General features: G+C 42.1%; 1 protein-coding gene and 1 pseudogene across 1 annotated transcript in view; both read left to right on the top strand.

Annotated features, from left to right (window-relative positions):
• Nucleotides 1-22,059, top strand: part of LOC126335434 (ras-like protein family member 11B) — a 355,291-nt gene that overhangs the window by 151,711 nt on the left and 181,521 nt on the right. The gene's annotated exons all lie outside the window — the stretch shown is intronic.
• LOC126337324 (5S ribosomal RNA) lies at nucleotides 4,742-4,859 on the top strand (annotated as a pseudogene).

Raw genomic sequence — 22,059 nt, 5'->3', positions numbered from 1 at the left:
AGCGATGTGTTGTCATATCATTCAGTATGACCAGATGGTTGTATAAGGGAAGAACAAAACTTTCTATTCGAAGACCTTAGAGCCCAGAATCGGTATGCCAACAGGAAAAGTCGCCTTGACAGTTGAGGCAATCACCTCACCGATTCTTCAGACTCAAGGTTCCTCTTCTGGTGAAACTCCACGTCCTGCTGAGTGAAGAAGTCTGTAACTGTGTGCTCCCCATCCTCTTCCAACGGGATCTTCGATAATTCAAGGCTTTTTGAGGGACCGAAGGAGCTGTAATCGCGTGGGGAGATATCGGGATTACAGGGCGACTGCTTTACAGTCTCCCATTTGAGTTGGGGTAGCTTCTGTGCTATGAGGCTGGTCTCCTAGCTCCACCGGCGTCTTGTGTCGTGTCGCGAGCAGTGCGGAACTTGGCGCACCATTCCACAATGGTAGTTTTTGACAGACGAGCACGTTTGTCCTGTTTCGACGCTTTTGGTAATAACTTTGGCACAGTTCCCGGTTCCGTATAACACACGCGCCGTTAAGACGCGGATGCCAAGCTAATTCCTTGACTACATGTCAGTGCTTATTTACCTGCATCGGAGTCGCGCTAAATTTCGTGTGTGCTATAGTAACGCTCTCAAGTGCAAACTTTGTGATCGGCTCTTATAGCTTACTGAACCTGCGACGAATAATGACGTTTTCCTCGCCCCATTTTCCTGACATTCGTAAGTACGCTAAATGCGTGCAGTTTCTGAAGGAGAGGACATGACATCACTGTTGCTCCGCAAAGCACGGGTTTATGAACTAACGTGTTCCCTCGAACTTCCAACGGCATGTATATAGCTTACACCACTAGCACTTGTCTTGGTGTTCAACTCATAATATTGACACAGCTTTTAATCGCGCAGTGGTGCAGTACTCATTTTGTTCCCTCATCTAGTAAAAAATGAATGACACCACGTCACAGGGATATAAACACTGTTGCTTTAACTTCCACTGCGTCTGAAACATCGTGGATAGTACATCACATCTTTTCCAGTCTGTCCAGTTACTAGCGCACCGAACAAGTAATCATCATACGGACATCACGCGAACACTATGTAACACCACCACTGTTCTTCATAACTACCACATTTCTGCGAGAAAGAGAGTACAAAAAGTTTCTTCTCATATATCATATCCAGCTGGGGCCATTCATTGGGGGTGTAACAAAGTGTTTCGTTAATTTCACCGTTTAATGTATAGCATTGGATTTTTACTCTATATAATAAATAGCATATTGCTCGAAAAGTATGGGTGATAGAAAAAACCTAAGGCTATATTTGGATCCAGCTCATAAAAATCAGTAAATATCAGCTATCAAAGTATAAAAAGTTTTTAAAAAAAAATTATCGGTGGCCTGTGTTATGAAACACTTAAAGTAGTAAAGGAGTTCTGCTATTTGGGGAGCAAAATAACTGATGATGGTCGAAGTAGAGAGGATATAAAATGTAGACTGGCAATGGCAAGGAAAGCGTTTCTGAAGAAGAGAAATTTGTTAACACCGAGTTGTAGACTGGCAATGGCAAGGAAAACGTTTCTGAAAAAGAGAAATTTGTTAACACCGAGTATTTATTTAAGTGTCAGGAAGTCGTTTCTGAAAGTATTTGTATGGAGTGCTACATGGAAACATGTGAAACATGGACGATAAATAGTTTAGACAAGAAGAGAATAGAAGCTTTCGAAATGTGGTGCTACAGAAGAATGCTGAAGATTAGATGGGTAGATCACATAACTAATGAGGAGTATTGAATAGGATTGGGGAGAAGAGAAGTTTGTGGCACAACTTGACAAGAAGAAGGGATCGATTGGTAGGACATGTTCTGAGGCATCAAGGGATCGCCAATTTAGTATTGGAGGGCAGCGTGGAGGGTTAAAATCGTAGAGGGAGAGCAAGAGATGAATACACTAAGCAGATTCAGAAGGATGTAGGCTGCAGTAGGTACTGGGAGATGAAGAAGCTTGCAAAGGATAGAGTAGCATGGAGAGCTGCATCAAACTAGTCTCGGGACTGAAGACCACAACAACAACAATTGTGTTGTTTTACTATATGAAATAAAATCATCATAGCTACTGAATGGATTGCGTTCGGACGTTCAAACCGGATGGTTGGCTACGGGGCATGGTGGCAATTAGTATGCGTGAGGCCAATTGAGGAGCTATATGACTGAATAGTAGTGGCTCCGGTCACGTAAACTTAAGAGATACAACAATTGCACAGTGGTAAGGGGGGATGGCTACGAAGTGGTGTGGAAACTGTCAGAAGTTGGACAGGAGCATAAACGATTAGTGAACAAGTTAACACAGCAAACAGAAGATGTATGAGTCCTGCACAGAAAGTAAAATCCAATTGGTCGCGAAATGGAAACCACTGGGATAATCCGGCAAAGCTTTCCACAGATGTGCTCGTCAGTGTCTCTAGTATGCCCATCGATCGTATCGCGTCGCTCTTTTCATTTCTGAGTGAACAGTGAGCATGTAAAGATGAGTAGGGAATAACATACCCCGCCGAGTAAGAGGGTCTGGTTAGAGATTTCGCCTGTGTCATGCAGCCCACGTAACACAACTGTCGAGCGGTTCCTTCTTCGTGCCAGTTCTCGGCGGCACACTGCAGGGGCAATGAAGCTGTTCCTGTAGCGTTTCCGATGAGAAGTGTTTGATCACCCACAATACAGTCCATAATTGGTTCCCTCTGATACTCATCTCTGCTCACAAGAACAGTCGGCTATGAACACAAAATTTTTCCACACACAACAAGCTGCAGACCAATGCAGATAACTGACCGATAGTACAGGCGGCTGCTTTCTATGGCGAGGTTATGGAAAGCTGATACAACACTACGACAAAACTCGAAGTTGGAGCGGCGACTATGTGGAGAAGTAGCTGTAAGGTGTACCTAACTGTTGCAAATAAATCGTTTCTGGTTTTCACTGTTGTTTACATTTCGCGACCGATCGGAACCTACTTTCTGGACAACCCTCGTATTAGTTATGACTAATCTGCTACTTTAATTTAATGAAGGAAATGTTTTCACGTGCAGTGTACTCGTTATTGAAACTTCCTGGCAGATTAAAACTGTGTGCCGGGCCGAGGCTCGAAATCGGGACCTAATTCTGCAAGGTTCACAGGAGAACTTCTGTAAAGTTTGGAAGGTAGGAGTCGAGGTACTGGCAGAAGTGAAGCTGTGAGGACGGGCCGTGTGTCGTTCTTGGGTAGCTCAGTTCGTAGAGCACTTGCCCGTGAAAGGTAAAAGTCCCTAATTCGAATCTCGGCCCGGCACACAGTTTTAATCTGCCAGAAAGTTTCATATCAGCGCACACTCCGCTGCAGAGTGAAAATCTCATTCTGTGCTCGTTACTATCAAAATTTTACATAGCAGCGTGTTTGAATATAAAATTAGGCAAAAGCGACGTCATACACTGGCTTATCTCATAAAACAGCAGCAGAAGGTAAAAATGGTAGCCCTACAAGAAAGAAAACTTAGGTTCGTACAATGATTTATTTTCCGCACAAAACCAAAGGTAGGCTGTCGAGTATGGTTGCAGATTTAAACACGAAGACCATGGAGAAGCTGTAAGCTAGGTACAAAACGTCTCATGTCTTCATTACTTGAGGCTGTTTCTTTGAAAGAGCAGTTTCTAGTACACGTGCGGTGGGGAATATAGCGAGCTGCCAACAGAGCAACACGTCATGTGTGAGAGACTTGTTTACCCTTGTGGCAGGACGTCACGGAAATGTCCAGGGCTGCTGAGTGGAAAACACTCGCAGAAAGAGGTCGCTATTCAAGCACTCTACTGGAGAGACTTGCTGAAACAGTCTTCAGCGAGAATTTGTACGTAAACTAACCGCATTATAAGAGCATTCTTCGGAACTGTTACAAGAAAGACAAATGAAGAGCCCACGAAAAAACGTGGTAAGCCGCATTTTGTGTGTTTCTCAAGGGAAGAGATTTAAACTTTAAAGATTACAATATATATAAAATACTGGAATCAAGTGTAACCAAAAGATTATAAAGCCAAATTTAATGACTGCACAGGATGTTCATCTTAAAAAATGACAATTCGAATTGTATAATAAAAAACATAATACATGCACAAGACGAACGTTATAAGACCACCAATTTTTGGTGAGCTTTCGTCTCTTCTTTCTGTTATTTAGCACTGGAAGTTTCTATTTATTGATAATAGATTTTGATTTGTTATGTGGTAGACTGGAATAGACATTCCTTATATGTTGATCACAAAACTGTTCTCGAAAGTCTGCACATTTTTCATAAGACATTGGCAACCTTAGGTCCCTGCGGTTGATATTCAGGCTCGACACCTACTTATATACCAACAGACTGTTCCAAATTTACTAATGTTCGGTCTCCGTTCTAATGAATCCTGTATTTGTAGAGCTTATCTTTCTACACATCCAGAGCTCCTCTGAGCGGTCATATCTTGAAAGAACACTTTGATTTGTAACATGCTTTTAAGGAAGTCGTTCAGTCTCGTCTACTTTCTTATTGAACAAAAATGACTTTGTAATTCATTGGATTCTTTCTTGCGGTTTCAAAAGCATTTTGGTAACTCTGCAATAACTTTCTTTTTTATCAGACCAAAGTTCTTATCACATTCCAGGTTAGAGTTTCCTCTTATTAGAAGTACTATTTTGACATTATCTATTCTCTTAATGGAACGAACGAAATAACGCTGCTATATGAACAACATGCAACGGCCTTGCCGCAGTGGATACACCAGTTCCCCTGAGATCACCGAAGTTAAGCGCTGTCGGGCGTGGTCGGCACTTGGATGGCTGACCATCTGGGCCGCCATGTGCTGTTGCCATTTTTCGGGGTGCACTCAGCCTCGTGATGCCAATTGAGGAGCTACTCGACCGAACCGTAGCGGCTTCGGTCAAGAATACTATCATAACGACCGGGAGAGCGGTGTGATGACCCCACACCCCTCCCATCCGCATCCTCCTCTGAGGATGACACGGCGGTCGGATGGTCCCGGTAAGCCACTCGTAGCCTGGAGACGGAGTGCTTTTTACGAACAACATAGTTCTTATTTTCTCCTGAACATTACAGAATATTACAAGAACCCTTGCTTTTGGATCACGGATTTCACTCTCGTAAAAGTGAAAAAAATAACAACTTCTTCGCTTCTTTAGAACTTCAGTGTAAGTATAAAATATTGCATCACTGTTGGACTCTTGAAAGTTGAAGAATCAAAACAATAATTCGATGCAAAGCGATGAAGACCTTTTGGCAAACAGGAATTACACTGGTGGTGTCATTTCGTTTGTTACTTACAATGTGTCGGAAAGAGCAATCTATGGCGCTGGAATCGTCATGCTTAAGCTTCCTACGAGCAATTAATATCACCGAAATAAAGATGGTTAAAAAGGAAGTCACCTAACAAATAGATAAGCTGTCCTCTTTCTTTGTTTAAAAAATGGTTCAAATGGCTCTGAGCACTGTGGGACTCAACTGCTGTGGTCATCAGTCCCCTAGAACTATTTAAACCTAACTAACCTAAGGATATCACACACATCCATGCCCGAGGCAGGATTAGAATCTGCGACCGTAGCAGTCGCACGGTTCCGGACTGCGCGCCTAGAACCACGAGACCACCGCGGTCGGCCGATTTGTATAAAACACGCAGACAGTGACCATTTGAAGTCACTCCTTTTTGCCCAACAAACATATGTCATTCTGTCATAACTTTTTCTCTTTTCAACTGCTTGATTATTAATCAAGATGAAGATGAGATTGCATCTAATCTTCATCAAGTGACGATCCACACATTTTAAAGATCTTAAGACGATCACACTACTATCACACTTCAGACTAAACACTATTACGAGAAAATATAACACAGTAAGAAATTCAATCGATCATGTTTGCAGCCACATCCCAACCGACCTAACAGTTGTATTGCAAACAATTGAAGCAAAGCTTGGACTTGCTCCGTTCTTCTCATGAAAAGACCGACTTGGAACGTCCTCTCCGTTACCGCTACGAGTAAAACCCTTTGTATCTCAGTGCCTTGGTATGTTATTTGAAAGTTATTTTAACTGCGTTGTAGTACCAATGGTTGGCCATTGGAATTTCCTAAGTTATTAATGAAATGGACTTACCCCGTTTTTGCCGTGGGGTCTTCAAATGTGATTTTGTTGCACCTAATGTCACTGATTTCTCTCCAAGTCGTTTCCTGCTTTATCAATCGCAGAAAATACACTCCAAACAAACGTAAGGCTGTGTCTGTACTTTACATTTTCTGTATGATTCGATGCAATGTTCCTTCGGACATACACACTTATCCGAAGGAACACTGCATCGAACAATACGGACACTGCCCTACTGTATTTGATGCCAAAGTAAGACAATCTGACGAGCAAGGCAATGTCTCTCCCCGTGCGAGCATTACAAGATTAGTATGCGATCTCTGCGGGATATCGGTATTAGGACTTACGGAGTCGGTCCTGGGAATGAGCTCGGATGGTCGAGGCAATTAACGCGACAGTTCGCGTAAGGGTGGAAATATACGGGTCCGTGTCCCGGTTCGACACGTATTTTCGTATGTTACTAGTAAATCGTATAGCCGTACAATCATATTCACACACTACGAATGCATTTCATAAAACTAAATAAATGTCTTATTTCAAGAACTGAAGGAAAATTTGTCTGCGTCCTAATTTTATAAACTGTGAACGAAGCATGTACTATTTTCACGTTGCTTTAACAATTAGATAAGGGTTGTCGGTAGATATCAAAAGAAATTAAACTAACGTTAAAGTTTTGACGTCTCTTCTGCAGCGAGACGAGTAAAGTCCAGCTGCGCAGTCCAGCAGTGTCTGTTAAAGGCAGTGACTGCAAGTTCTCTTCAAGTGACGAGGGGAATCCTTAGAAAATCCTAATCTCTATATGCTGATTTGAATCTCATCTATCAGGAATACGCGGAAAGAATCTCAGTGGCAGTTGTGGAAATCACAAACATCGTAAGAACTCGATTCTTTTTATGTAATTTACGTTATTAACAAGCAACGAATACTTGAAGTCAGTATAATACTGAACAATCGAACTGTGAATGTGCAGTCATTTTACTTCGGTTGTGATACCGTTTGCAAAGAGTATCATCATCTTTGACATTTCGTCTGCTGGGCGCTGTCACTTTATCTGCTACCAACTTTCATTCTCTGCCTCGCACCTTACGTCGTACCTTTCCGTTAACTCGCTGCTACTCACTATCGTCAATTTTGTGAAAACTTCTGTTGATTATTTCCATCGTGCGAAGAAAACGTTTGTGCACATTTTTGTTTCGGATGACTTCGCGGAAGAAATTTCTTCATGCGAGAGCCGTTGGCTATTACTGTGATTTTTTGTTCGTGTTCACCCCAATATATAGTGGATGCAGTTATGATTTCGATAACCCACAACGATCACATCTATTGTACTAAACAGAAGACGAGTACAAAAATCGTACTGTATAACTGTACGAATGGAAAGATACAATTTTCCAGTTAGCTCCTCAGTTATGGAGTACTATGGAAGGTACAGATGTGATGTTCTCCCGTTCTTTCATGTACTGTTTAGCATCCAAAAGACTGAGGAATTCCAGGTCTGAACACAATGCTAGAAGTGTATCTGGCTGCAAGATAGACATTTGCTGGGCTGACGGTGGGCAAGTGATGGGAAATCTTATGATATTGGCTCGAAAACGTCTCGTGATTTTCAGATGCGTCTCCTCTAGTGTAGTTATTGTGCCTGCAATGTTCTTTCTTCTGAATTTACAGTGCGGTCTTGCACTTCGGCGACTTATATTAATATATCAAAATAATATAGGAATATCAGATCTTGGTCCATGAATTTCACTCCTTAGTCACTTTAAACAATTAAAAGTGCTAAATAAGACCTGTCTTATTAATATTAAGTGCAAATTGTGCAATGACAACCTGACAGCCACTAACTCTCTTGTTGATATTTTCGCTGCCACATTAACTCTTAGCCTCTGGTGAAAGGCAGGTGAGTCCCTGACTTTTTTGTTCTTGTACAGTTCTTTTTCTTCTCAACTTTTCCATGTGAGCATGTACGTACAAATGGAAGGAAACGAGTGATTTAAAATCTGACCCGTTGTAACCAGAACTTTTCTGTAGGGGGTTCGAGTACCAACCTAATCGTTAGGTAGTTTGGGCTTAAGTCAGAGATGGTGGTCAGTCAAAGAGGGCGCAAGTCTCGTTTCGTGAGACACAAATGCCTAGTTGGCAACGGGTCTATACTGTCACCATCGACTCGGGATGAACGTGTGCTCATACAAGGAAGAGAGGGCACTTTCTGGCGGGACTTGGTAACTGATCGACACGCTTCTGCATGCATGGCTCTTGCACCATGGACAAAACCTTCAGATAGAACAGTTTGGTTTCTGTTTACAGTTAATTTGGTACAGCTCTGTAGGGGAATAATAATAAGAATATATATATATATATATATATATATATATATATATATATATATATATATATATATATATCCGCCGGCTGGAGTGGCCCTGCGGTTCTAGGCGCTACAGTTTGGAACCGAGCGTCCGCTGCGGTCGCAGGTTCGAATCCTGCCTCGGGCATGGATGTGTGTGATGTCCTTAGGTTAGTTAGGTTTAATTAGTTCTAAGTTCTAGGCGACTGATGACCTCAGAAGTTAAGTCTCATAGTGCTGAGAGCCATTTGAACCATTTTTTTTAATTCCGCGAATACTTTTATCCCTTTATTTTGATTTTTTCTTGGGGGAAATTCACACGTTTTATGCTGTTCCGTGGGTACTGCTTGTCTTACTTTGTCTTGAGATTATAACTGTTAAACTTCTTGTTTCGTGGTGTTTTTGATAGTGTAAAATGGAGGATCAGAATGTATCTGTTGAATTTTCCCCATTTTTAATGCTGGTACCTTTGTGAATGTTAGACTATATCCTGGCCATCAGTCAACCACAGAGTCCTCAGTCTAAGATTATCAGTTCGTTGCTATGTTAAGACTTTAGATTTCACTCTCCTGAGTTAAATGACTACCCACATGCATACCTAATTCTGAGCTATTTCACAGTTTCTGAATTTATCGTAAATGGACTGCATGTCCAATCTCCACATAATGGACGGTGTTTGTTTTGTTTACCTTTCGTATTGCGATATTTTACATAGTGTTCGTAAAGGATCATTTATAGTGGGATATAAGTCTGTGTGGAATTTTATCTTGTGAAGACTGCTGTTTTGGTGTTAACGAATAAACTAATTTCATTATCGGCAAATTTCAAGATGACTAATGATAGCCTTCCAGTTCTGTCACTGTGACAACCGTCAAAAACTACAAATTGAATATGAATTTTGAGTACACCCGGTATTAAAAAGAAGCTGGGCCTTTTGTCAGTTAAATTAAAGAAATCAGGGAGTACTGCACTCCTGGCGACACTACTTTCCCCCCTCTCTGTATGCTCATCGAGTAAACAGTGAATTCCTGTTTTTGTTATCCGTTGCACAAGAGATCTGTTATTAATTACTCTGCTGGAATAGTTACGTGGTAGACTGATAACCGATCAGATGGGCATACAGGAAGGCAAATATCACGTGTATGCGTAGACCTGACTACGAGATACGAACATAGAAGGTCAAAACAGAACTCGATGAGAACAGGGTCATTTTTAACAATTACAAAAGTGATCGAGAAAGTAAGTTTCTTAGTGCCGTAAACAAAACGAAAACGTAATTGCCTGGAACATTAACTTGGGCATACAGTCGTCATTCAGCTACATAGATAGTACTTGCAAATAAATTTCCTAGAGCCGTAAACAAAACGAAAACGTAATTACATGGAACGTCAATTGGGACATACACTCGTCTTTCAGCTAAATAAAAACTACTTGTAAATCGTCGAGGTACCTCCTTGAAGACGTTTTGTAGGACCGTTCAAAGGTTAAAGGCTGGATACAATAGCCTATGTACCAGTTTCGTTTTTCATCCCACCAAAACAAAACTGAAAAGTATGCCATCTTATATGTATAGACACGAACCTACTTTTTGATGTTCGATCAGAATCCATCAACACTTCCTTGATGCAGCTTCTTTTGAATGGTACCGAGTAAAGCAGCGATGTGTTAAGAAAATGGTAACGTATATGAGACAATTATGGCTCGTATTTCTAGTCACATAGCCAGTTTTCAGACTTTCCATGTTCCCCTGTCGCTCAGGACTACATCTACACACATGCTCCGCAACCCATTTTACATTACATGTTTTATTTTATATTTCATTTATAATGTTCCTTATGATCAAATTGAGGAGCAGGTCTCCATGGTCATGGAACGAGTGAGTCAGTACATGAAACTGTAACACATGAGTTCATACTAGATAAAGTGAAACGTATGTCGATCCCACGCAGACGACATGCCGTAAGTTTAAACATAATCAACAACGTAACACAGGAATTACCTTAATTTTTTTAATTTTTGCATTGTTTTCTCGACAGAACTGAAAAAGTGAACCAAGAGGAAACACTTTAGTTTAAACGTGAAAGTACGTCGATTACTGCTAATGTTTACCAATTCTTGTGGCACATTATGGAAAACTGATGTAGAATAATACTGCAGACCTTTCTGTACAAGAGTCAAGGAGGTGTGTTCCAATCGCAGACAGGGTTTCTGCCCAATATTAACTGAATGACAGCTGTTAACTCTTGGGAATAACCTGATACTGTTAACAACGAACGACACTTAAGAAAAATGTGTTGAGACGGCAACGTCAGAATTCCCAGGCTACTGAACAAGGGTCTACAAAAGGATCGTGAACTTGCACCACATATTGCTCGAACCTCCCGTTTCTGGGCCACAAACACCATTTTTCAGTCTGAAGAGTTACCCAAAAAAATAACTCCATACGTCATAAGCGAATGAAAATAAGCAAAGTAGACTACTTATCGTGTTAACTATCACTTATTCCAGATACTGTCTAATGGTAAATAAAGCTGCATTTAGTTCTTGAAAAAGATACTGCACATGGCCTTTCCGCAACAGCTTACTATCTGAACGCCTACCAATTTGAACTATTCCATCTCACAAATTATACGGCTCCGTCCATTCCGCATAATCAAAATGCCAGATTTTGTTGAATTGTGTGTTAGAAACTGTAAAAACCGAGTCATACTGCGATTTAGCACCAATTTATTTTCTATGAGCCATCAACTTCTGTCTTCAATTGCATTGTCTGATGCTGTATCAATATTGCACACAACGTTCTTCACTACGACGCTGGTAACATCAGCAGATAGAAATGTTTTAGAATCACCTGTAATATCAGAAGCCATACCATTTATAAAAATAAGAAACAGTAGCGGTCACAACACCGATCCCTGGGGCACCCCCCACTTAACCGTGACCACCACTTGACTGCACGTTCAAAAATGGTTCAAATGGCTCTGAGTCATCAGTCCCCTAGAACTTAGAACTACTTAAACCTAACTAACCTAAGGATATCACACACATCCATGCCCGAAGCAGGATTCGAACCTGCGACCGTAGCGGTCACGCGGTTCCAGACTAGAACCTCTTGGCCACACCGCCCGGCTGACTGCACGTCGTAGCCATTCTAAGTACTTCTGTCTGTTCTTAAAGTAAGAGGTGAACCATATGTGAGATACTCCCCTTATTCCATAATAGTCCACTTTTGTAGTATTATATTGTGGGCAACAAAACAAACGCCTTGGGCAAACCAAAAAATGCGCCTAGCGTTCGTAGCCTTTCATTAAATCCCTCCAGAGCCTCACAGAGAAAAGAGAATATAGCGTTTTCAGTTGTTTAAGCACTTCTAAAACCAATCGGTAAATCTGGCAACAAATTATGTGGATTGAAATGATTAATTGTCCCTGTTATGTACCTTTTTCAATAACTTTAGAAAACATCGATGCCATAGAAATAGGTCTAAAATTGTCTACACTACACCTTTCTCCTTTTTTATGAAGTGGCTTCACTACCGCGTATTTTAATCTGTCAGGAAAAGTGAAGATATCGCTAAGTACTGGGCTAACATAAGCAGAACGTTACTTTAGCATTCGGTTACATACTCCGTCATGTCCATGAGAGTCCGTAGTCTTTAGTGATTTAATAATTACTCAGTCTCACTCATGTTAGTATCATGTAGGTGTGTTTCAGATACGTTTTGGAAAGCTATTTTCTAAGATAGTTACATAATTCCCTTTAGGAACTAAGATTCAGTTTAGTTCACCTGCTATATTCAAAAAGTGAGCTAACATTCTGTAGCATGCCCTTGGAGTTCTTATGCGAGAAGAACGTTAGAGACAGGTGAATCGTTCTCCTGCCTGTCGCAGATGCTCTTTCCGTAAACTCCCACAATAGCGTTTCGCTAAAATCTTTTCTTCCCTCCAAAGATTCCCATCAATGCTTAGTGAGCATTTCCTTAAGTCTTGCACTGATCCACCCGATCGATGACAAAGCTAGCTATCTTCCTATTAATCCGACCTGGCGGGGATTCCTAATGTTTGAGCATCACTCAGTAATTTGCTGCACTAGCTTTCTCTACGCGTTCTCGTTTCCCACAAGTCTCCCATTAAACCATAATCGGCATTATGCGTTCTCTACAACTGGCCTTATGTGCTCGTTACATTTCGTTTCGCAATGTTCCGCCTCACCATTTAATTGAAGTGATCCATTCCGTCAGTATAAAATTAGTTTTGGAATCGAAAATTTCAATAATATTTCTCTTAGCTACATGCATCAACTTTTACTTATTAACATTTAAAGTAAGCTATCACTCATCACAACCAGTGGGAACTGGCCGAGGTCATCCAGTCACTACATTTTAGGATTCTATGCACGTTTGAGGTAGGCTGATCACAGCCCAAAAGAAGTGCCCTTCAAAAATAGAAGTATAAGGAAAAAGTGGACGCTTTCCACCTACTTCAAAACTGCACTTTTTCCTTCGTTGAAAAACGCCGCTGCCTCTATTGACTACAGAACACAACGGAGATAAAAGCGTGAATGCCGCAAACGTTTATCCTGGGATCAGAGTGCATGAAATTCTCCTGCACGCCCCCGAGTGTTTGCAGAATCAACACGAGGCTGCTGATGTAGCAGCAGGGTGATGACGTAGCGTGACGCGGAAGAAGGCAGAAGCTCGATGGAGAAGCACCGGCAAGTTCAAGATGTACGTCGTGCAGTAAGAACAGATCGTGGCGGCAGATAACGCTGGCCAGCTGGCGTGCCGACTTGAAACCAAATACACAGGGTGACTGGCGACGATAGAGACACGCTGCCAGAGGGCAAGTTGGCCCCCAGTGGTGTCAGCAGGGCTTTCGTGTTGTGCTAGGTCGTTCACCTACGCACAGAGCGTTTATGTACCGCACGCGGCACGGATAACATGCAGTAGAATACACAGTGGTAGCGTATACTTCACAGGCATAAGCACAGATCGGAAACAATGGATGAGGAAATACTACTGACAAAGCATACCACACCACACGAGACTGTTGTCACGCAGAGGTCGCAAGCTCTCTGACGTTGTGACCACGAGAGGAGACATGAACACATAAATATGACAATCAGAGAAAAGCAGAAAAAAAGAATGCAGCCCACATTTTCATACAACACTCCATTGTTTGACGGTGGAGAAATACCGCACTTTGAGTCTTTTTCAAGCGACAAATTCACACAGTTAGTACAGCGTGTTGTCGGCGTCAGTTTTCCTGCCAACCATGTTGTTGTTGTCTTCAGTCCTGAGACTGGTTTGATGCAGCTCTCCATGCTACTCTATCCTGTGCAAGCTGCTTCATCTCCCAGTACCTACTGCAACCTACATCCTTCTGAATCTGCTTAGTGTACTCATCTCTCGGTCTCCCTCTACGATTTTTACCCTCCACGCTGCCCTCCAATGCTAAATTTGTGATCCCTTGATGCCTCAAAACATGTCCTACCAACCGATCCCTTCTTCTAGTCAAGTTGTGCCACAAACTTCTCTTCTCCCCAATCCTATTCAATACCTCCTCATTAGTTACGTGATCTATCCACCTTATCTTCAGTATTCTTCTGTAGCACCACATTTCGAAAGCTTCTATTCTCTTCTTGTCCAAACTAGTTATCGTCCATGTTTCACTTCCATACATGGCTACACTCCAAACAAATACTTTCAGAAACGACTTCCTGATACATAAATCTATATTCGATGTTAACAAATTTCTCTTCTTCAGAAACGCTTTCCTTGCCATTGCCAGTCTACATTTTATATCCTCTCTACTTCGACCATCATCAGTTATTTTGCTCCCCAAATAGCAAAACTCCTTTATTACTTTAAGTGTCTCATTTCCTAATCTAATTCCCTCAGCATCACCCGATTTAATTTGACTACATTCCATTATCCTCGTTTTGCTTTTGTTAATGTTCATCTTATATCCTCCTTTCAAGACACTGTCCATTCCGTTCAACTGCTCTTCCAAGTCCTTTGCCGTCTCTGACAGAATTACAATGTCATCGGCGAACCTCAAAGTTTTTACTTCGTCTCCATGAATTTTAATACCTACTCCAAATTTTTCTTTTGTTTCCTTTACTGCTTGCTCAATATACAGATTGAATAACATCGGGGAGAGGCTACAACCCTGTCTCACTCCTTTCCCAACCACTGCTTCCCTTTCATGCCCCTCGACTCTTATTACTGCCATCTGGTTTCTGTACAAATTATAAATAGCCTTTCGCTCCCTGCCAACCATATAGCTTGCTATATTGTATATCCATATAAGTATACAGCTCTGGAAATACCGGCCATGATCTTCTTCTGTGCTGATTCACATATATTCCTCGAACTCTTAAGGGACGTGGTAAGAATGTCTTCCACGAGTAATGAGTGTGTTGGGGTGGGACACTACGAATGTAGTGTGTGGACATACAAAGTGAGAATGTCTCACGGGAGGCGTGCGTGAGATAGTCCCTGCAGTCGCGCTATCCTCTGTGCCCTCGGTGACTCAGATGCAAAGAGCGTTGTCATGAAAGTAGGAGACCCTGGGTTCGAGTCCCGGTTGGGGCACACTTTTTCACCTGTCCTCGTTTATATATATCAACGTCCGTGAGCAGCCGACGGTATTAATATAATTCTAATATAGTTTGCTGTCCTTTACGAATCCTATTTCACAATTCTGCACTCTAGTCACTGTTTTCTCTTTCGCTACCTGCTGAAAGTTTTACACCAACCTAGGAGATGCTGTGAAATTCAACTGTTTTTCTGGTCGTGTTTTAGTCTCTAATTTGTTGTATATTGTTCTCCACGATGCTTAGAAGTATGTGCCATTTTCACTTCAAAGTAAAGCGCTACGAAATTGTTATACATAATGCTGTAAATTGGCAAAATGTGTAAATGCAACCACGAAGCTAATATTTTTCTTCTTTTCCCTTATCCGTTTCTTCTGCTGAGTCGGGACTGTTGAGAGGGCTGAGGCAATGTTAGTGGTAGCTAGTGGCCCGTTACCCACTCACCCCGGAACGGTAACTTCTGCGTGTAGAATAAATCTATGGTCTCGTGACGTAACTTTTTTCTGATGTCGACGTAGTGAGTGAGGCGCGATGTGTGTTCTAGTCCGGGATTCATATGGTCGGATGTGAGAAACCGCCTAAAAACCACATCCAGGCTAGCTGGCACACTGGCCCTCCTAGTTATTCCGCAAGACGGTTTCGATACTGGGCATTCTCACCTCCTCGCATCCCGGAACCGGCGTTTTAACGCAATCAGATATTCCTGTGGGTCAACCAAGAATTTAATAGTTTCCACTTATTTCTTTTCTATTTGGCCATCCTACAACTGCATCAATTAACTATAAGATTTCATTCAATTCTTCCTCTGTAGCTAGTTCAATGAGACACTCTTTAGAGGTACTCTTTTTTACAGGTTTTAATTTTCGAGAAATTTTTTGCTCGATGCACCGCTTACGTTCTGGCAGAATTCTGGGTGCAAAATTAATAGGTTGCTGCATACGTTTTTAGCGATTTTGTTTTCGATGTTGGTGTTCCGACAGCTATGGGCTTACGTATTTATCGATAGTATTTTTATTTGTTGTTCACTGTCGACATTAGAGTTTACATATTGTCATTTTTTCGTTTGGGCATGGAGAGTTGAGCTGTGGACCTTAGAAAACGGAGTGTCATGTGGAGAAATGGGAACATTTCCGACATATTCTTCTGTTGGAGTTGTGAGAGGGGTAACAACATCGGGGGAACCCAGAAACATTGGCACCGTGCCACAGGACAGAGCACGGCTTGAAAATAATTTTTTAGTTTTAAGGAGGATCGTTTCGACATTAGTGACACGCCAAGTTCAAGAAGACTTTCGGGGTTTGATGAAGACCGTTCAAACGGATTAATCTACATGATTGTATTCGAAAACTCGCAAATTCGACGAACTGTGATCATTCCACCTTTGTGCGACACTTACATGTAACGGAAAAGGTTCAAAACCACAAAAATCATCAGGTGACCATATGTGGATGTCTGCTTGCTCGTCATCTATTGGTTCGTGAACAACACCGATCCTTCCTATCCTATATTGTTACTGGCGATGAGAAATGGTGTCTCTGTGCTAACATAAGGAAAAGAATGGAATGTTTGGGCCCAAATAAAGCAACATGTCCCTGTAGAATGATCTGCTCGCATCTACAAAAGATAATGTTAGGCTACTGGTAGAACAGCGACGGTGTGGATGTACTACGAAATGCTTGTCTTAGATATAACTACCACAGCTGACATTTATTGTCAACAACTGAGACGTCTTGCAGACGCAGTCCAAGACCAACGACCAGGAAGATGAAAGTGACGCTACTCCACTATAACGCCAGGCCGCTTTCTGCTAGACTGACAGGAAATGTTATACAGGAGTTGGGTTGGGAAGTCATTCCGCATCCAACTGATTCAACTGAACTTGCACCCTCAGATTTTCACCTTCCCATCGAACAATCTTCATGAAACTTTCTTTCCACATGAAAATGCGCTCCTAAATGTCTCGACGAGTTCCTAGCCTCAAAACCACAAAACCACATTATTTCTAGTCAAGTAATCGAAAAGTTACTCCAGCGCTGTTGGACTATTGTAAATAGTGAAGGAGAATATATTATTGATGACTCAAGTTTCTGTTATGTGTACCTGTTGTGTTTATCAAACTTATGGAAAGACGCTACGAACTCATGTACCAACTCATTACATTGGTTAAAAAAAGGTTTACAACAACTGCTCATCTGTGAATATGTATAGATAGAACGTCATTAAGAGCAAGAATATGCACTAAGAGACAAAAACAGAAACAAAAACTTCTCTGAAAAATAGAAACAATGAACAAAATACCCACTGTCTGCTGGGAAGTACAACTGTTTTGTGTATCTCAGAAATCCAAACCTACTGCTGGGCTACATTCAACAGCCTTTTGCTCTACTGTGTCTACTGTAACATGTTCGTATCCTCCACTTGTCCACATTGTAGTCGAGACGCTGCCTGCTGAGCTTGCTTCATTCTTGGAAGGCGGACTTCCTAACGTCATCCAGTGCGTGAGGAGAGTTCCTGAGGAAACGTTCTGCGAATTCTGTCCCAGATATGCCCTCTGGAAAACGATGTTCACAAGGAGTGTGAGGTGTGTGCATGCGTAACCGTCTCAAAGGACAAAGCCATCGGAGAAATGTTTGCTTACGGTTGGACCCCATGTAAAACCAGACTGCTGCCAACAGAGTCTCTGTCCTTTTGCCTGCCGTGCACGCCCCTACATCCTCACCCATTACTGCTCTCTCGCCGTCTTGCGGACCAGCATCCTCCAGTTTCCTAGCAACGTGGGAGAGACATGCACAGGGCAGAAATTATCAATAACTGAGAGCCAAGGATGTTGAGTGGGCACAACATAGCTTTACATCCAGTACAAAGGTGGATGTATCTAACGATTTCCTCTGAACAAAAAAAAATATAGAGACATACATTGATAAGCCAAAACATTGACTTCTGACCACTGCAGGACTGAATGCCATTTGGTGGTGTTGCAGGCACATGACACAATAAGGGAAGTAATGCTCAATTTTTATTTTCACAACATATTTATTCTTAAGAGATCAACACTTGCACAGTGGTAAGGGGAGATGGGAGATGGCTACGTAGTGGTGTAGCAACTGTCACAGTAGGGAAGTTGGACAGTAGCAGAAACGATTAGTGAACAAGTTAACACAGCAAACAGAAGATATACTTAACTTGTATTCGTCCATGTGCACCAAGACTCATTACATATTATATAGCAAGAAACACGAGTCCAGCTTTCAGTGTCAACAAGCAAGAGGCTCTCTGAACTAAGCAGGAACGACGGTGTCTTAGATAAGAGGCTCCAACTGCAGTTGGGCTGAGTGGCTGCCGCCGAACATCCTATATTTCGGCAGCAGAGAGCACTCATGGTACGATTCCACTGGGGGCGTGGCTCCGCGGGCATGCAACACTGGGTTCAGCAGATCCCGTGAGACTGCTGTTGGTGTCTAACGGGAATTTGGATTTCCATTAGTAAATGTAGAGCGCCAATGGCGTGGTATCGGTTCGTGATATCACAAGTATAAATCATCCTTCTTTGACAAGTACTGTTCTTCTACATAATCTCCATTGTGTTCTTTGGCATTTAGCCCACATTGTGTACGAGTATGTACTGCCTGTTGCGGGCTTTCAAATAAAAATGAACTGTGAATGCATGGTCCCCCACCTACGTACCCTCTGACTCAGAGCTGAAGTATTAAAAGTTTTGGCTGGTTTCGTTGTCTAGGGGCTGGGATACGTAGTTGCCGCATTACAGGCCAAATACTGCCTAGTCTACAGTATACAATATAAATATACACATGAATCGAATGGTCGAAGATTCCTATCACTCGGCACTTGTGAATTTTGTAAGAAACATAGAAATTTGTAAATGAAAGATTGCAATTAAATAAAATCTGCAGGTACTATTTTTAAAGAGTTCAAATGATGAGTACGATAGCAGAAGTACCTTTAAGAATGACGTTTATTACTGCAAGACACTTATTCGTGTCGATGGTTCAGTAATTAAGTAAAATTAAAGTTGAATAACAGGGAAACAATAGATTCCTACTTCACGTAATTAGTTATGAACAACATAGCTCTCGAGATATTCACCTCTAAACGCATACTACGTCTTCACTGCAGAAGCCATGGAAATCTCACACGTGCACAAGTCGGCACTACGAAATATTTCTATCTCTCACGACCATGAGTCCGTCGTGCCATACTGTCCAGCACTCTCTCGTGTCCTCTCCCGTACCGTCCAGAACCCTCTCTGTCCTGTGCGACTGTCCCTCGCACCACCCTGTTCAGAACTCACCCTTCATTCACTTTGGTAGTCGCCTCCCTCAGTAACGTGTGCTGTGATTGGCATAGCGTTCCTGTCATGTCTCCAAGCCAACGCACACTCACAAACATTTTGAAACACATTGGAAATACTGGATTTACTTTTAAATAACTTGAAATTAAATAAATAGTCCTGTGGCTGGACCATAAACACGATCTAACACACAATATTAAGTAAATAAGCAAATCAAATAAACATATATCAAAGGAATAGAAACAAAAGGTAGCCAGTAGTGCAATGTCTCTGAACTTTCTAAAACGCAGTAAATGACTGACCAATTTATTCATGAATAGTATACATCGGATATAAACAAAGACACAGATGAATAAATATATTTATAAGCATGCTGCTACAGTTTTTTTCGTGTAACTGTGGAGTACGTATGGCATGACGCGATCAGTAGTAATCAGCCACTCTCACCTCCAGTAATTCATGTACTATTCAAGTTACATGCCTGTAAATTACACCAATTTAGGTTTACACTAATAACTTTCTAAAGATATGTCGATCGACAAGATCGGATGAACCGTTTATATTTTGGAAATTCATTGCTGAGTGTTACTTGTATAATTTACAGTCAGATACTAAACTTTAAACTAATAAAGACATTGAAAATCTGATTACACCATCAGAATCGTCGTGCAAATAATGATGACGCACATGCTTCTTTTTAAGGTGCCATGATTCCTCTGGCTATTATTAATTTCTATATGCACTGAGAAATGTCAGCCATTATGGTATCACCAAGTCCGCCATCTTCGGCACTCGCAGCGTGTCTCCTCCATCGACGCAGCGTTACCATGGAATTCCCAGCCGCGCTGTTGGCCTGGACACGCAATAACGTTCGGCACTACGTGGCCGCCAACGTACTGCGGCCCGCCGAGAGGTTCCAGCACGGCCACGCCTACTCCGAACTTAAAATTTTTCAGGGCGCCACAACTCGCCCATCACCTCACATTGTTGGTAAAAGCTCTTGTCCTGTGCTTGCAGCCATGTTTTCTCTGTACGAATTACGCTCTCATCACTTTGAAAGGGTGTCTCACGAAGAGAATCCTTAATTGGCGATTCATCATGTAAGAGGTAGAGGCTGTGACAGGACGTCCCGAGCACGTCCAATCACGGAGCTTAGTTTCTGCATTTCTTTAACTTTCTGTACCCGTCACCTGTCAATAGTCTTACCAACTTCATCATTACCATATGGTGCACACAAAAATTTATGGATTTACGCCATGGTTTCTTTTTCCGCAACCAAGAATTAAATTATAACACGTTGCTTGTAACGACTTTGCTTTGATTCAGCTCTGTCATCTGTCTGAACTATTCGAAACTTCGTACATTTGCAGAAGCAGCGTCAGATTTGAAGCAACTAAACGTAAGTTTTTCTAGGCATATATCAGCGGTTGCAGATTTAAAAAAAAATTGTTTATTATTTATTGAGCGACCATCGTACAGGTATATTCGTATAGTGGTCTCTCGGTTCTAGGCGCGCAGTCCGGAACCGTGCGACGGCTACGGTCGCAGGTTCGAATCCTGCCTCGGGAATGGATGTGTGTGATGTCCTTAGGTTAGTTAGGTTTAAGTAGTTCTAAGTTCTAGGGGACTGATGACCACAGCAGTTGAGTCCCATAGTGCTCAGAGCCATTTGAACCATATGTTCCTATAAACGGAGCAAGGACGAATGGGGAAACATACTGTTGACGCTACGGGCCGAGAATCGGGAAATCCGCTGACATAAGCGACTTAGACAGACTTTTATGGAGTGCCATCTGTGAACGAACATTTCGGAAACGGCTGTCAGTTGCTCGCACGCCACAGTCGTGAACATATATGAGAAGTGGTTAGAACATTGAGAAACCACGAGTAGGTGACGATGTGTTGGACCTCCGTGCCTCATCACGGAAAGTGGAGGTCGGAGTTCTGCCTGCTCTGTAAAGAAGGTAGGCGTCTTTCTGTAGCCGGTTTGACGACGGACTACAATGCTGGTTCAGGTACGTTTGGAAACACACCGTTCAGTGCACATTATTGAACAGGCGGCTAAGCAGCAGCCAACGCTTACGTGTTTCCATTCTCGCCCACGACATCGTCAGTTATGATTGTGGTGGGCACAGCATCATCGATATTGGACGTGGATCACAGAAAACATGGAATAGTGTCGGCTGGTCGAATGAATTACGTTTCCTGATACTCATTTCCAGGACTGTCATATATCTGGTTTCGGATTTCCCACCGATGTGTACTAGAGCTGAGAGCGTTCACGGGCGTTCTTTTTTTTATTTATTTTTTTTTATACGCAACTATCCGTATTAAACTCGGATGTTTTGTGTGCCTGGAAAAATTTGATTGATCAGGAACTGATTTTGGACAATGGCGAAAAGAACAGCAATCGACATGAAATCTTACAGCATACTGGGGTTGTCATGAAGGTAAGTTCCGATCGCTCACGAAATGTAAACAACAGTAAAAACCAGAAACGTTTTATTTGCAACAGTTACGTACACCTTCCACCTACTTCTCTACATGCTCGCCGCTCCCACTTTGAGGTTTGTCGTAGTGTTGTATCAGCTTTCCAATATCCTCGTCGTAGAAAGCAGCCGCCTGTGCTTTCGGCCAGCTATCTGCACTGGTCTGCAGCTCGTTG

This window comes from Schistocerca gregaria, chromosome 2 (assembly GCF_023897955.1).
Source record: "Schistocerca gregaria isolate iqSchGreg1 chromosome 2, iqSchGreg1.2, whole genome shotgun sequence".
NCBI lineage: Eukaryota > Metazoa > Arthropoda > Insecta > Orthoptera > Acrididae > Schistocerca > Schistocerca gregaria.
The sequence above is the reverse complement of the archived record's forward strand: the minus strand, read 5'-3'. Positions and strand labels throughout refer to the sequence as shown.